Raw genomic sequence first — 14,063 nt, 5'->3', positions numbered from 1 at the left:
CCATTACGTTAACTCATCAAAATAACCAATTTTAATATATATATAGGCTAATACAAAATTCAACTCAATTTAGTTAAAGTCACTAAGTCAGTTTAATATGATTTCAAAGTAAACTGGGAAATTGGAAAAATGTTGAAATGATTTCTACAACCAATTTGATTATACTTAAAAAATTTAAGGCAGAAAAAGAATTTAAGTTTTTCATTTTAAGTATGTGGACATTTTTACAGTGTGTTGCATTTCATGCTATTTAGCTCATGTAACATGTTAATGAAATAGATGCTTATGTAAAATATAAGTAATAGATATACAGTTTCCATGTTTTATGGGGACATTCCATAGATATGACTTTTATACTTTACAAACTGTATATTCTATCCCATAACCCTATACTTCTAAACGCAACCCTTACAGAAAACCTGCATTTTTGCATTTAAAAAAAAAATCATTTAGTATATGATTAATAAGATGTTTTTTTTCATGGGAACCAAAAAAATGTGGACATTTTGTCCCCACAATGTGGGCTTTACCAGGAGTATACACACACACACACACACACACACACACACACACACACACACTGCAGAGACCTAATATACAGCATCCTGAAGTGTTAATGATTTATGCAAAATAGATACTGAACATCTTCCAAAACCACCCACATCTGTTGAACTGATGTCCATGAGGGAAGTACATGAGATTCATTGAGGCAAAGGTGGTTACTCAACACACCTACTGGCAAGATATTATTTCAGTATGACAGAGTGGGTATTCTTTAAAGATCATACATAGATAACTACTACTTCCTTTCTCTTTTTTGATAAATATAGTTTTTAACCACCTGCATTTCACTCTGTTTTTGCAAATGTTAGGCTCATCAGTTAATTATACAGCCAACAGCATAATTAGACTTTACTCTGGTCTCATGCAGAGCAAGTAAAATCTTTCCATGTGAGTTAGCAGCTTGGGTAAGACAGCAGCCCCAGTTTAAGATAATATTAATAAATACTAAAGCAGTCAAGCAATGATAGCTTATATGAAGAGTGTTGATTTGCTTTCAGGCTCATATCCTCTTATGAAAAGTTATTGTTACTCTGGTTAATGAAATAATAAAAATCAAAGTTTTCCGCCGAACATGGTAATGGTTGTCAGATGATTTTGTTCACACACTGCAAATCCTCATCGCGGGCAAATTATGCTCGGCAAACAATTTGAGTTCATCGCTGGCAGAGCGTCTTGTTTAAGGATGGTAAATTGGAGAAATTCTCATCCCGCGTTTATTTGCACATACAGCCTTCTGTGAGAAAACAAAGTCAAGTGTGTGAAAATGAGCTTTTGTTGAATCTTTCTCTGCATGTTTATGTAAAACTTATTGTAATTTGCCCTTTCATATTTCACTTGCATTATTCATGAGTCTATCAGAGGACTGTATAAAACTGTTTACTTTTGCTAATGATCAGGAGACGGTATTGTTATACTTACAAATTCACCTCCTTACTTTTGTACACTCATGTACTAATAAGGCTAGGATGCTGATAGAAGTTTGAGTGCTCCTGGTCTGTATTTCACTTGTGAATGTGTGCTTGTGGTGTTTCCGTGCATGTATTGTAGTCTAGTGTTAATGAGCCGTCGAGCACCTGAGCTTCCCACACCACCTCACCATCGTATTAATCTCACCTGCCCTCCTCGCTCACCCATTCTCCTTTCCATGTGACTTGGCATGGTATCTTCTTTTCTCTTTCTTATTCATTATTGCTTTACTCAATAGTTCAGTTGCTCAGCAACACCTGCCGATGGCTTTCATTGGCTCCAATTTTTGTGAGTTTGTTTTATTAAAAAGCTAAAAGGCACAGTCTTGTCATGTGGTTCATTTCAATGATCCATATTGTTTTCCAGGGTCCGAATTAAAGGCACAATATGGAAGATTTTTGGATCAAAATATCCAAAAACCACTAGAACACCACTAGAATATTTTGTTGACTTGTGTACTTACATTACCCCAAATGTTTCCAAGAATGTTTAAATCCAGAGTCTCATGGCAGCCGCCGAGCGAACGCACAGAGTAGCATTACAACAACTTTCAACACACAAATGTACTGTATCTAAAAGGGCTGGGTAAAAAATATCTCATTCTCATTTTTATGAACTGATATCGATTCTTAAATCCCAAGAATCGATTAGTCTAGTCTGTTTTCAGTTGATAAATGAACAGAACATGTAGTGCGCCTCTCATCCAATAAATCGCAATAATCTTTGTGCTTTGCTACTTTTGATATGAAGCGAAGTCTCGGATTTCAAATGACGTCCCTCTTATTATGAGATTCAAAAAATAAACACCGGTTTGACGCTCTTTAATGTGTTGTGACAGATCGCTGTAGCGCTCAGTTAAAAAGAAGCGGCAGCACGGAGCGCATGTGAACATCCTCTCCTCCGCTTTAATACCAGTTACAGCGCAAAATAAACATGAATAAACATCTGAAGGTATGTTGAAAGATACAGTACAACTTACCGAAATCCGTATCATGTCTCGTTTTCCTTTTTATTAAAAATATTGAATAACTTATAACTTTATCATGAATTGTATGATATTTTCTGATTGTCAAATATGTGGAAGTGAATGTGCTGTGTCTTTTAAACACCTTTAATGATCATGTTAGTTGATATAACGCACCACGAGTTTGCACTGCAATTCAGAGGATCTGTCGGATTTACATCATGTAAATTCATCCATTCTCCCCTAAATACATAAAAGTAGGCTAAGAGGCCGGTGAACTAGGAGAAGAATAGAGTAAACTTTATTTTTTCATACACAATCTGTATCAGATATTAATAAAACACTTATTATTATTATTGAAAGGATATGCAGCTTCCAAAGGCATCAGTGTATGGAATTTGAATTTAAAAAACTATAAATGTTTTTATTTATTTATTCATTTTAATGTCTATTTAAATCTGAAACCTCAAATAAACATTATGTGTTTGAAAACCCTGAATAGTTGTGATATATGAAAAGCACTGAGCGCGTCCGTCTGATCGATCATATCTGTGATCGTACGCGTCAAAGGGTTAAAATCAATCGCATTTCAGGGGTGGAGGGGGGACTTGAAATAATATAAATGTTAACTAATAAATTATTTCAATTTCTAATTAAACGTAAAAAAAAAAAAAAAAAAACTTTCATCTGGAAGAAGGGGGCCCAAAATTATGTCTTGCATACCTCCCTTAAAACTCTTCATGGCGCCCCTGCATACTACAGTAATCTTTAATACATTAGCTCATCCATGAATATGATTTATGCCAGTGTCTCATCGGATTCTTTTCCACCGGCTGAAGACGTGAAGACAACACCTCCCATGATCCTGCGAAATCAAGGCGTCATCAAGCTATGCCTTTGTTTGGAATAAGCGACCTCTAGTGGCAAAAAATTACATATTGTGCCTTTAAAGGAACACTCCTCTTTTTTTGAAAATAGGCTCATTTTCCAACTCCCCTAGAGTTAAACAGTCGAGTTTTACCGTTTTTGAATCCATTCAGCCAATCTCCGGGTCTGGCGGTACCACTTTTAGCATAGCTTAGCATAGTTCATTGAATCTGATTAGACCGTTAGCATCTCGTTAAAAAATGACCAAAGAGTTTCAATATTTTTCCTATTTAGGCGCAATGATATTAGCAGCGTCTCTCACAAATGTCTCCATGGTTGCAAGGCACGCTCCCTGTGCAAGCAGGGGGTCACAGACGCTGAGTAATATCATTGCGTCTGCTGCAGCCATAGTACGGCAGCAAAGTTCCTTGATTATTACGCCGGAATGACAGTATAGTTCCTAGTCATATCGGCCTAGAAAATCGCAACTTTTAATTTTCCTTCAGTCTTAGTACACGATGTAACTACAGAAGAGTTAAGTTTTAAATAGGAAAAATATTGAAACTCTTTGGTCATTTTTTAACGAGATACTAACGGTCTAATCAGATTCAATGAACTATGCTAAGCTATGCTAAAAGTGGTACCGCCAGATCCGGAGATCGGCTGAATGGATTCGAAAACTATAAAACTCAACTGTTTAACTCTAGGGGAGCTGGAAAATGAGCCTATTTTCAAAAAAAGTGGAGTGTTCCTTTAATCTTGTGCATCATTCATTAAAGAAGACCTATTATGCTTCTTCTTCTTTTTTTACATTTTCAACTTTCTTTAGTGTAATATTGCTGTTTGAGCATGAAAAAGGTCTGCAAATTTACAAAGCACAAATTCACTTCAAAGGGAGTTATTCTCTATATCAGTAAGCACTGTTTCTGAAGTCCTTCAAAAGCCTTGATTAGTCTGGAGTTTTCCCCAGGAACACACACATCACAATATTCCTCATTTAAATAATTCCCAATTTAAATAGTTGCCCAAGGCAACATTAAAAATGGGCGATGCCTTATTGAGTTTCGGTAGTAGTGTGTTGTTGCAATGTCTAAGTGTTAGGCTGTGTTTAACTCCACTTTTAGACATACACTCACAAACTTCTCCAAGCACTTCCCCTCAGAGGAATCCCCACCACCATTTTGGAGTGTGTTCAACTTCGTCAAGTGGCGAGGGAAGTTTATGTGGACAGATTCTCGACTCCTCGATTTTGACTGAGGGAGCAAGTCTACTCAATATGTACCACGTTCCATTTAAATCCATTGCAAGGGTTCCCCCAGTGGTGGGCAGTCGTGCAATGTAAGCAGTGACGTAGATCCAAGTGAACGAGGCAGATGGAAGTTAGTGAGGTAAGGGCAATAAGTGTTTAAAGCTGAAACTTGCTGTTATGCTATTTCCGAAACATGTTCGAAGTGGTTGACCAATCACAACACACTGGTCCAGCCGACCAATCAGAGCACATTGTGGTTTTCAGAAGGAGGGGCTTTAGAGACTGGGAAGAGAGGTGCTGCAACAATGTAAAATATGTGAAAAATAATGTGTTTTTTGAACATTCGAGCATAATAGCCTATTCTAGTAGACCCCAAAAACAAAATCAAGACTTTGTAAAAGGGCGGAATATGAATAACTCATTTACGTCACTCACAATCAAAGTTTTCGCTTACATCTAAATGTAAAGTTTTAGATGACTTTGATGTTTAATTACTGCAGGTTTCTGCAAGAGGAATCTAATGCAGCACAAACAAGGAACATTATTTTTTCCTGGCTGAGTCATTCTCCAGTAATGGACAACAATTTAGCAGTATGACTGCTGCTGGAAAAAAAAAGGAAATACTGCTTCACATGCATCTACAAAAAACTCTTGAGATTCATATTTCAATTGCACATGAATAATTGTTGCATATTATATATTAATCTGTAGTGGAAACTGTCATGTTAGCATATGCACTAGTGGCTTTTGGAAATTGATAAACTGAAGTTTATTAAACCACAGAAGCTCAAGTGCAGTGGTACTGCACTAATTACCGCAGCGAGTCACAAGAGGAACCCAATGCAGCAAAAACAATTTATCTCTGCGTGAGCCGTTCTCGAGTAACAGAACACAGGTGAGCAGTGTGTCCAGAGTAAATGATTGCCTGAAATAGTCATTTTGTACCAGCACTTCCAAAATTATTATGGATTTTAAATGCAAGTTTGTTTGTAGCTGACTTTGGTATTGATTTTTTTTTTCAGTCATGCAGGTTTAATTTAGGTTATCACTGTTTAATATCTGAAAAAGATGACTGGAAGAGAGAGAAATGACACTGGAGAAATGGGACGGTGGTTTCTATAGTATTTGAAATATTAATAGAGTGCAGTATTTGTAAGCGTGTGTATTTATTAGTGGCATTGCATTTGGATATAATCTTGTGCGGTCACAGCTATCTGCAGTAGCACATACTGATCCAAAACAATGATACAAACCCCAAGAAATGCAGAAAACAAAAGCAGCTATAGTTCTTTTCCTCCCATAAATCACTGAAAACCTCTTTTCCATTACAGCTGAACAAATAACAGCTCCATATTACAAAACACCTGAAGCGCCAGAGGGGTTCTGCAACAGTCGATGTTCTATAATAATCAAATTTTAGCTTTATCACAACACTCAGCTTTGTCTAGGGGACAGGAATGTGGCGCGGAGCGATGGTATCAGCAGAAGTGAGAGACAAAGAGAAAATGTGGATGGAACAGAGAGAAGGAAGTTCAAGGTGAAGTGTATAATTTAGCTTAATTAATATTTTCTATATGTTAGATTTAAAGTATTGAATAACAAATCATAGTATTTCGAAAGTAGTATGCCTATGCCAAAAGTCACTGGATGGAGAATTATTTCAGGTTGATTTTCAAAGTATCCAAGAAATCTAGCCATAGATGCTATTAAGTGAAAATAGCAGTATTTTCTTTGCAATAGTGTAAATATTTGTTATATGCTATTTATACTATAGTGAAAATAGTATAAGATACTATTTGCACCTCAGTATATTGTAGTATATTATAAAACATTATAAAACGGATAGTTCCGATTGATTCTGATTGGTTGAGCCGCGTTCGAAGCCATTGTAAAATTCCTGAAAACATACAGCTGACCGCATTACATAAGTATCGCTGCGCCACTGAGTGTGTACGTTGCTGTGTCTGTCTTAGCAATCATTCTTAGCAACGTAAACGTATGTTTGTTCTCAATTGATTTTTTTCATTGAAGCTTACTGCATTATGTGAGAGAGATATCGAGTGACCGAGTGTATTACCTGTATTCAGATTTAGCATTTTCCTTCAGGTCAGTCCTATGTTCATAATAAAAAATCTGTTTAAATGTCCACTGCGATCTTGTCCTTTTAACATTTAAAGCGGTTTCCGGTGGCATGCTGATACTAACAGCACTGAAAAATTGTGTCCTTTGCGTCTTGTTCCGTGTTCACAACAACTTTGAATATATAATTTGCGACTGAGTGACTCGCAATCTTTGCCGCCATCTAATGGCGAAATAATGTAACTTCTGTTGCTGTTCACGTTCAGGAACTATTTTTTTTTTCTATTTTTGCTTTCGTATGCAACAATAACAGCATATTCAGTGTATATGATTATATTTGGTTGTACTTTATTTTACAGTACGTGCACTTACGTGTACTTACAGCTACTTACCTAAGAAAGTACTGGGTAATATAAGGTAACTACATGGGTAAGGTTAGGTTTAGGGTAGGTTCAGGGTTATAGTACCTAGTTATTACCCAGTTATAGTAATTACTATAATAAGTACATAGTATGTACATGCAGAACAGGACTGTAAATTAAAATATATTAAACATATATTAATGCTGCTTTATTGGGACATGACTTTACCTCCCCTACACCTACTCCTAACCCTTACCGTTAAACACTTTTTCCCCCACATGTTAGGCAATTTATTTCCACTTTTCAAATATTTTCTTAATTTTTATTTAAAATAAACGCTACTCCAGGCTAATATGCGATGGGAAAAGGAAGAAGAATGAGTTTGGAAAGATTCAAACGCGGCTCAGTCGTGTCAAAGCAAACGGCACCTACCTTACTCTCCACGGCACTGATTCCGCTGTAAGTAGGATTTCTTTTCTCTGGCCCAATCAGACAATTGTGGGCGGAGTTAGTGTAAATAGCCTCTGCCAACAAGGCGGGCTATTTGCACTTAGTGTAAATAGACACTCCTTATTTGGCATCAGTATCTTTTGCTTTATTTGCTAGTTAAAATATCTATCTATCTATCTATCTATCCGTCCATCCATCATGTTATTTATTTATTGAGTAATATTGCCCTCAGTGGTAAGTGCTTGTCATTTGACAACATGAAACTGGTTAGGACACGCTGTAACCCTATACAAAGGATATCTGGTATCAAGATTTCTGTTTTATTAAGTGGCAGTATGTCCATTTCTGCCATAATACGTACTCCAACATATGTACTATCTATTCACCAGCTAAGTATATAATTGTAGTGCATAGTAGCAGTAAGCCAATTATGATGCAGCCAGTGAGCTGTTAAACTGATTTCCACTGTCTCTCCTTTCTCTCTCTTTCTCACCTCTGCAGAACATGAATAACGACAGTTTATTCCAACACAGCGTTTGGTCAGCCCGTCCCATGATGCACATCTCAATCATTCTCGTCATTATCCTGTGCTGATTAGTTTAAACAAAGTGTCGGCGGAGCGCATCAGGGAGAAGCGGCTCTCAGGGGTACTTTCGTTTAAACCCCCCGCATGGCGCAATGCATCCAAATGCCTCCTTACATCACTGTCTGCCTGCAGGGATGAGGAAGACATGGTTGATCTTCCTCACAACCCGTGTTGAATTCTACAGGCTTTCCTGTGCGCCTGCTTCACAGCTCCTCGCTCAAACAAAAAAATGGCTGAAGGAGTGATCTGTCTCACGGCCCATCAGACCGAGGCATCCTGTTTCTGTTGTCGAGGTGCTGCTTCATGCTTGCACTGGGGATTCGGAGAATCCCTTTGTTCCCAATTTCCTCCTTCCTGTTTTTTTCTTGTCCCCCCTCTACACTCGCCCCCAGTGGAATCAAAGTTCTTCTCACACAATCATTCATTTTTAGGAAGACGTATTTTAAAAAGTTGTTCTTTTATTCACCCTCCCTCTGGGCTCAGAGTCTGACTTTCTGTAGCAGATCCAGAAAGGTCATGCTTGATCTTACATAAAAAACAGACAGAGCAATGTTTTAAGAATTTGAAATAAACGAAAGTTTTCTAGAGTTCAGAACTTACCGAGTCATACTGTAAATGTCCTTTATTGCACAAAACCCAACTGAGTCTCTGTTTTAGTGCAGGCTTGGAGTCTAATCGCGTACTGGAGTCAGTCTGTCTAAAACTCAGTTTGTACAATTGGATTCTGACCATAGGAGATGGGCACAGCCAGACTCTGTCGAACTGGTCTCATTCTTGAAGAACTTAAGTTGTTTTAGTAGAATTGATTTAAATTTAAGTTAATATACTACCACATTGTAGATTTACAAACTGCTGTGCAGGCCATCCAAGAGAAAGATACACTGTGAAACACAATGAGATACATTAACTTATTTATTGTGTATTGTGTACAACATTTTTGAGTACTGTGAACGTATTTCATTTGAGTCTTCATTTACCTGAAAGACATTAAATTGTCAATAGTTATCAAACTATTTTTAAGGGGTTTTCGTGAAGCTTCGAAACCTTTTCAAATCTTCAAAACTGCATCAGTCTGTATCAAACTGCAAAAGGCATGCGATTTCAGTAAACAAGTCTTCATTCATTATAATGGTTTCGAAACGCTTTGAAATTTCAAAGGTTATTATCCTGAAGAGTAGAGCTTGTGCTTAGGTTGAGGATTGATAAATCAAAACAGTTTTACATGTTGCTACTCAATTGGCTATTGCAAATAGCAGTTTAGTGTCTTTTTATAGTGTTGCTATCTATAGAACATATATAGGTTTTTGCTACACAATGTAGCAGAGTTTATTTGGCAGTTCTTTACCTGGCAGAGTAAAATGGGGAAAGTTTATTTATTAGATTTTTATTATTTATTTAAAACGTGATTACGTCAATGGTACGGACCGCAGAGCTAGTGCAAGATGAGCATTTGTGGTTAAAAAGTATTTAATTTTTTTTTTTTTTTTTAGAAAATGGCCGATCGTTTCACAAGATAAGACCCTTATTCCTCGTCTGGGATCGCGTAGAGTCCTTTGAAGCTGCACTGAAACTGCAATTTGGACCTTCCACCCGGTGAACCCCACTGAAGTCATGGAGAAGAATCCTGGAATGTTTTCCTCAAAAACCTTGATTTCTTTTCGACTGAAGAAAGAAAGACATGAACATCTTGGATGACATGGGGGTGAGTAAATTATCAAGAAATTTTCATTCAGAATTGAACTAATCCTTTAAATATAAAGGTTTCCTCAAACTGTTTTCTGAAGCCAAAATAACACTCACAAACTGAAATGAACAAACTAAATCTCCGCTTTAAAGTGAAATCTAATTATATTTGTACACAGCAAATCATTTTGTATGCATTCCTAAATGTGAGTTTTTGCCACTCTTTGTGTTACAACATCCCAGACACTAATTCATATCAGACCTGAGGCAACTTCAGCATAAAACGTTTAATGAAATATGCTAAGCGGAGAGACTCTAGCCTGAGGAGTCACATAAAATCCATATAATCCTGTTACTTTCCATGTTGTCAGCTCCTGTCAAAGTACAAAACTACGTTCCTCAAATGGGAAATAACAAGGTCTAATTGACTAACTATATGCAGTCTGAGTGTTGGAGCCACAGGAGCTGTCATCGACAGACTGCTGGAAACACAATGTCACGCCAGGCACTAGAGCTGCTATTGTTTCCACCTTGCTGTGGATGGGCAAAGAAAGCTTCTGCCCAAAAAATAAACATATGGTAGCAGATGAAGCCTGTTAGAGCCAAACAATTGAGGTTCCTTCCACAACTGATGAGTATTCAGTTCTGTTTATTAGCAACTTTATGGAAAATATGAATGAAATCTTGATGTTTTGGGTTATATAAAAATATAAAAAAGTGTGATATGTTTTATTGAGTCTCTCAGTGTGTGTCTGCTGGTGAATATCTGATCCATTTATTAGAGGTGCTTGCTAACTATTTCATAGTTTGGGATGTTATTTGAGCTGTTCATTGCCAGACTGAAATATTAAAAAAATTATCATTAATTTCATAGTCGCTCGCTCGCAGCGTGATAGTGGCAGTCTTGAGAGAGAAAAAAGTAATGTCTTCAGCAAAAATCCCAGAAGGCAAAAGACAAAGCACATTCATATCTTAAGCACTGGCAATGACTGTGCAATAGGCTAATTGCCCCAGACTTCAAACCATTTAAACATTTGTTTCTTAGTTTTTTTCCACTGATGTACACACAAATCCTTATCACCTAAATGTTGAATCAAATAGAGATGCACACTACAAATGGCATCCCGGGAGCCAACAGAAACAGAAAACAACAACGGTTCAATAGAGTGAAGAGACAGACTGCAGGATAGATTTCTGTCTCGAACTGAACACATGAGCTACTTTTTTCCCATAGCAAATTACAACTGCAAAGTGTCTTTAAAAAATCTCAAATCAAACTGTACACAATTCATACTCTGAGCACTAATTAAAATATGTGAGAACTGGTGTGTCAAAATAAAAAAATGATTGTAATTTTAACTGTAAAAGCATGTAAAAATGACTTTATTATTATATACATGGGGAAACTGTAATTGATCTGATCTGACATTTCATGTAATTATACAGTAAAATACTATTAAATGTACCATTTTGGAAGAAAAAAGAACAAATCATCATATAATTTACATTTATTTATTTTTTTACAGTTTTGTGATTGCAGCTAGAGCCAAATCAAAGTGAGTTTGATCTGTTTACTTACTAGGACTATAAAAGTGTGTGGAAATATTATAGGGGGTTATTCATAGCTGGTTTCAGGTTTACATTTTGCTGTTATTATGTGTGTTATCCTTAAGATTATTACTCATAAAAAGTGTATTTCTAGCCATGATATTAAAGAAGAAGAGTTTATCTTTTGACTGTGGAAGTTTTGGTTTTGTATTTTTTGTGAAAAAAACAAAACAAAAAAGAGTTAATTCTGTGATTTCTGGGTAAAGTATATACTGTAAGTGCATAGTAAAAGTATGCAAATTGGTACGCAGCCTATATCGCTTCCATTATAATCAAGCTGCAAATATTGTGATGTATGGCATTGTTGATTATAATGGAGCAATCTTGTTGTCACATTGTTTGTATACAGTTTAGACACAGTGTTACATTTAAATTGAGGCCATTGGAGTCATTCAAACACAAACCCATAAAATATTCCAGACAGTGTGCGATACACAGCTGATTGATTTTTTTGTTTTTCAGTGCTGTTTGCCTCCTTTGACATAACTGTGTCTGGGATGTGTACTCATCAGCCATCTAATCTTTTTAACATGAGCAGGGAACTGCAGTCGGGCTTGAAGATGCCCTGTGATTGTCGGTGGTTAAAGCTGAGAAAGACCCTCTTGTGGCTCCTATGATTTTTTATCCACACAAATACCACATGTGCACATTAACTTAAATATGAAGTAATGCAAATGCTCGTTATTCCGTGCAAAAGACCTTGCACATTTTCGAACTATAACTTTAAATGAGGTCAATATAATTTCCTTGTTCCTGGAAGTGAGTTTGAAAACACTATTGTTTTCTTCTTTGAAATTAATCATTTCGCTTTTAGTTTCGAAACCGAGAGACCTTCACATGAGTGAGAAGACAATAGAGATTTCAAACTGCTTTCTGCGATGTCTCGTGTATTTGAAATTAAATGTGACCCTATGCACTCAATTATTGTGCATGTTTCATCAATGCATGTTTATCCAAAAAACAAAAACAAAACAAAAGTGTTTGTCTTTGTAACATTTCATTGAAATGAAATTACTACCTTACTTTCCTTTTCAAATGACATCATCTAGTTTACATGCATTGATATAAGGGTCAATGATGCTGTTTTTTTTCCCTTCATTTTTTTTCCATTCAAAAATACTTTAAAAATGCAAATCTTGAAGATGCCTTTTCTAATAAAATAAAATAAAAAATTAAGTTAAAACTAATTTTAACTCTTTCCCTGCCAGCGTTTTTGAAAAAAGTTGCCAGCCAGCACCAGCGTTTTTTGATAATTTTTACTAAATTTTCATGGCCCCCAGAATATTTTGTTGTATGAATATCTGAACATCTAATACATCAAAATAAAGAACAGAGCCTCCACTTTTAAACAAACAAAAAATCCGTTTTATTCTAACTTCAACCATTCTTTTTTTTATCCACACCCGAATATTGGCAAGTTTCATAAAAAAAGCAACATTTTGAGCAAAAAGCTGAGAAAATCGCGTTTTTTATCAAACACTACATCTGAATCACAGCCCTATACCACTTTCTGGATCGACATTTCACTCAGTAACATTAGGCAGTTTTCATTTATGTGTTGTTATTGTTGATGATCGCATTATTTTTCATATGCATGTGCTGATATGAGATCGATCGTTTCTGCGCCTTCCTCGTCTGTGCTTTCGTTTGGGAGATTCTGTACTCATTCAGATGATGCGTAATAGCGCCCCCGAGTGTGTAACAGTGAAAACATGGAAAATTCCGTGTTTGGCAGGGAAGCGTTTTCTCATAAATAACGGAAAATTCTGTGTTTGGAGGGTAAAGAGTTAATTTTGAGAATTAATAATTAATAATTTAAAAACCCTTGAAAAATATAATTAAAAACGTAAAGATTTTAGATATTGTTTCTGTATGAAGCGTGACAAGTCAGCGGTTTTCCTGCGGAATTGGACTACTTTAACACTGTTGCCAGGGGTTGTTTTTCATGTCCACGGGTTGAAGCGACCCCAAATAACATGATATTTAGCCCCTGGAATGCAAATTTTACGGTGGGACCCCCCTGAAACGCAATTGGGCTAGTTTTGAGTAGCAATTGACCCTTCGCCAAGACCCGCCCCCCTTAGTTACTGTTGCTTTGTCCGACAAGCCGTTGCGCTATCATGCCACACAGAGTGAAAAATACATCGCGGAGCAAAGAGGAAACTGACGACACGTCGACAGACAAGACTTTCAGCTTTCAAACTGAGTAATTTTTTAAGAAATTCAAACAATAAAAAACATTTTATGGCTCTTTAATATGTCGTGACAGATTGCTGTAGCGCCTCAGCTCAAGCAGCTCGTGAACCGATCATCTCTTCTTACTAGTTCATTTATAGCATCAAATAAACATGAATGAACATCAGAAGGAAAGTTGTTTCAAACGCGGAAAGATGTCAGTACACACCATTTTTCAAGTTCAAGTCCACCGAGGTTAATCTTCTAACTCCTGACTGCTTTGTCGGACAAAATGGCGTATTTGGCGTTATGATCGGTTAGATCGCTTGTCAATCAAACTCCCCGCGAAGGGTCAATTGGGCAGGTTTTGTTATGAAAACCTGGCAACCCTGCCCAGACATGATATGTGAGAAAAAAATATCGTGTCCACGAATTAACAACTCGTTCCCACGACTTACTAATACATCAGCACGTTATACTAATTCGTTCCCCGTTCTAAGTAATTTGCAT

Source organism: Ctenopharyngodon idella, chromosome 23, assembly GCF_019924925.1.
Source record: "Ctenopharyngodon idella isolate HZGC_01 chromosome 23, HZGC01, whole genome shotgun sequence".
Classification (NCBI taxonomy): Eukaryota; Metazoa; Chordata; class Actinopteri; order Cypriniformes; family Xenocyprididae; genus Ctenopharyngodon; species Ctenopharyngodon idella.
Note: the sequence above shows the minus strand (reverse complement) of the source record.